Source organism: Staurois parvus, unplaced genomic scaffold (assembly GCF_062004578.1).
Source record: "Staurois parvus isolate SC_StPar_1 unplaced genomic scaffold, SC_StPar_1.0 ptg000361l, whole genome shotgun sequence".
Taxonomy (NCBI): domain Eukaryota; kingdom Metazoa; phylum Chordata; class Amphibia; order Anura; family Ranidae; genus Staurois; species Staurois parvus.
In genome coordinates, this window is record NW_028318157.1 from 10,147,060 (window position 1) to 10,150,749 (window position 3,690).

The 3,690-nt window shown below is 44.6% G+C and overlaps 1 pseudogene; it reads left to right on the top strand.

Moving 5' to 3' along the window:
- The first annotated feature begins 505 nt into the window (after window positions 1-505).
- LOC149456510 (uncharacterized) lies at window positions 506-3,427 on the top strand (annotated as a pseudogene).
- Window positions 3,428-3,690: the final 263 nt, after the last annotated feature.

The window sequence follows — 3,690 nt, forward strand, 5'->3', positions numbered from 1 at the left end:
CCTCTATCAACATTTAGATCATGTTTTTGAGGCTTACAGGAACTTTGGGGGTCAGGGTTGGTATCGTTATGATTAATCTTTTTGGTGCACTCAGCCCTCAAGTGGGGTATGAAGGATGTGGGGTTATGGCTGAATTTGATTTTGCCACAAAAGCCTTTTGTGCCTAGGCAGTCTGTCTGGTGGCTCCTGTTCTGGCGTTTAGGAAAGGTTATTGCTTTGCTTTTAACGACTCCCAGTGTCATTGGAATGCAGCATGTAAGTATCACTCTTTTGTGTGTGCCCCCACCCTGTGCTTAAATGTCCTAAAAAGGTGGGTAGGTCTCCTTTGTCTCAGCAGGATATTTTTCCAAAAAGCTTGCACACTGGTGAGACTGAAAAGCATGCACCCATGGTTGGATCGGTACACAGACAGGGGGAAGGCTCAATTCCTTCTTGATGGGTTTCTTTTTGATTTTCCTTTGCCTACCTTTTTGATGGTTGCAAGGTGGTGGATAATTTAAAGTCCATGCTCCGATACCCACAGTTAGTTTGCGAAAAGATTGATAAGGAGATTGCAGAAGGCCGCTTGGCAGGCCCCTTCTATAGTCCTCCATTTCAGAAAGTTCGGATTTCCCCTTTGGGAGTGGTTCCTAACAGGGAACCTAATGCTTTCTGTATGATATACCACCTTTCTTTTCCTAAGGACTCTTCGTTGAATGATGAGATCAATGGTTCTTTGTGTTCGGTGTCCTATGTTACCTTTGAGGATGCTGTAGTGAGGATTCGCGCCTTCGGTCCTGGTGCTTTGCTAGCCAAGACAGATATTAAATCTGCGTTCTGGCTGTTGCCCATCTCCCTGGCGGCCTTTAATTCCCTGGGGTTTTATTTTGATGGTGGTTTTATTTTGATAAGAGCCTTAACCATGGGCTGTTCTTTATCCCTATCAAGGTCCTACCTTTCCTCAGGGCTTGTGCTGCTCCATGTGCTGGCATCCATCTTAGGTCTGCAAAGCATTGTGAGATCCTTTATGCTTTCAGCCCTCTGCAGCTCCTCCCAGGAGGTGGCGGCTTATCACATTTAAGTCTGCTGTTTGCAGCTGTCCATTGCATTTGTGTCATGTCTGTTGCACAGCGGCAAGCTCCTGTTCAGTTAACTCTTTGCTCTCCTGGATACCGACTCGGCTTTGGCTAAGACTCCTCCTGGCTTCTGACCCCGGCTCTGGCTACGATTCACGCTGGTTCTCGACTTGATCATCCTGGAAGACGACCTTGGCAGGAGAACTTCTGTCCTACCAAGTCATCCGCTGTTGCTGTCAGACTTGCATAGACTCTTGCCTTGTTTCTATGTAAATAAAACCTACCTTTAATTGCACCTCCTTGTGTGTCTGGCTCCTTGCTCCCTGACAGTCCCATGCTTATTTTTAAATGTTTTCCAATTTTCTCCATTGGGTGCTTACTTCGGAGGTTGGTTGAAATAGCGTTGTGCACTATTTGGATGATTTTTTGGGTGAATTTACTGTCCGTGTACAATGGTAGGTCCTTTTTTCAGGCTGACTCTGTGTTGGCACAAGACTTTCTGTTGGCAACGGATGTGGCTGGCTCCAGGGGCTTTGCTGTGATATGGCGGTTGCATTGGTGCCACAGGGCTTGGCCTGAGTTTTGGGTGTGGAAGAAAGCCACTGGGAATATCGTGTTGCTGGAACTGTTTCCTGTGGTGGCTCTGGAGCTCTGGGCTGTGCAATTTGCTGACAAACAGATTTTGGTAAGTACCAATAAAAAGGGGGTGATGTTTGTGGTGAATTGCTTGTCCTCTAAATCGGTGTTTGTTGTACAGTTTTTGAAACACTTATTTTTTCTTTGAAATTCAACACCTGGATTAAGGCATGGTATGTCCCTGGTTTTGCTAATGCTCTGGCGGATTTGTTGTCTCGTTTTCAGATGTCCAGGTTGGCGGACGAGGTTGGCTGCAGTTGTCCATCGCACCTGTGGGACCTGATATGAACCTTTTGCAGGAGGCTATAAGGAATTTGGTCGCTCCTCACACTTGAGTTGATTATTCGGCAGCATGGAGGAGGTGGTTCTCCTTTATGCATAGTTGGGGCTTTCTGCCCAATTCTCCCACTGAACTGGCTGTTTTGTCCTTCTTGACGTCTTTGATGCGATGTGGATACTCCTATGGCCATATGACCAAGATAATGGCTGGAGTTTCATTTTTTCTTAAATTATTGGGCCTCTCTTCTTGTACCCAGTTTTTTTGGGTGAAACAGACATTGAAAGGGTATCGGAAATCCAAGTTTGTGCCTGATGAGCATAGACCTATTTCTGTTGTGCTCTTGGCCGACTTATGTACTTATGTTTTCCCTGATGTTTTTTGGTGCCTTTAGAATATCCGAGCTGGTTCTGTTGTCCAAGCATGCCTTTTCAGGACTGTTATCCAAACATGTTGTGGTGGATGATTTGTTGGTAAGGCTGTTTTTGTGACACTCGAAGACCAAGCAGCTGGGGAAGGGTGCATGAATAACGTTAACCTCTGTTGGGGATTCTTCTATATTTACAGTGAGTCTGATGAAGCAATTCCTTGCTGTGCATCCTCTAGGCACAAGGCTATTTCTGATTCATTCGGATTTGTGTCCTCTTACTAAGTATCAATTTGATGCCGTTTTGCGGAGATGCCTCAACCATTTGGGCCTTTCGCATTTCAAGTTCTCTATCCATTCATTTAAGATTGGCACAGCATCAGAAGCCTCCACATTGGGTTTTTCCCTCTTGGCTATTAAGGACTTGGGTAGATGAAAGTCTAAGTGTTTTCAGTTATACGTACGTAAGACCTAACCTTTTTCTTTGACTCATTGCAGGTGCTCAGCGTTGTTTCTGGATTGTAGGACACTCATATGTTTATTGGGCTTGTAAAACAGCTGTTCAGCATCATCCTTGTGTTAATTTGTCATTGTTACCAGAAGCCTTCACTGTCTATTGGAGGGGAGTGAGAGGCCTGTGCTGGTGTCAGCTCTACTGGCATTTGTCCCAATTATTTTATGTGTGGCCCCCGCCTTCTATTTTAGTGGTCCATCTGGGAGGTAATGATTTGGGTATGGTGAGAACACTTGATTTGTTGTTTAAATTAAAAAGGATTTTCATAGGTTTTGCTTATATTCCCTGTGTATGACTGTGGTATTTTCAGAGATTGTTCCCAGATTTTCTTGGTGATGCTTTCCTCAGATGCAGACTTTTGAGAAAATGAGGAAGAGAATTAACAGTTCCTTCATGCCAAAACAGTTCCTTCAAAATTCATGTCATCATTGGGTGGCTTGTCTTACAGGCATGTGGATCTGGAGGGTGGAATTCCGGGTCTGTATAGATGGAACGGAGTTCATCTTTCAGACGTTGGCTTGGACATTTTTACTTTGGGGCTGCAATATGGCATCGAAATGGCTGCTGCTTTAGGGTAAGCCGCCCTTCACAAGGCCAGCTGGTGGGGATGTTTCAGTGTTATATGGTGTATAAGATGGCTTGAGTTCTAATAACTGAGCCAAATAAAGAGATATGTTAAATTTTTGCATGTTGAACCACATTAATGGACATATGGATTTATTGTTTAACACCAATAAGGTGCCACGGTCATTTCTCGCTACAAGTTTAATTGTTTTTCCTTAATTGGTTGTATTTGGGGAATGTTGTGGTTGGGGGGGGGGGTGGTCTGCAATCCCAAGCC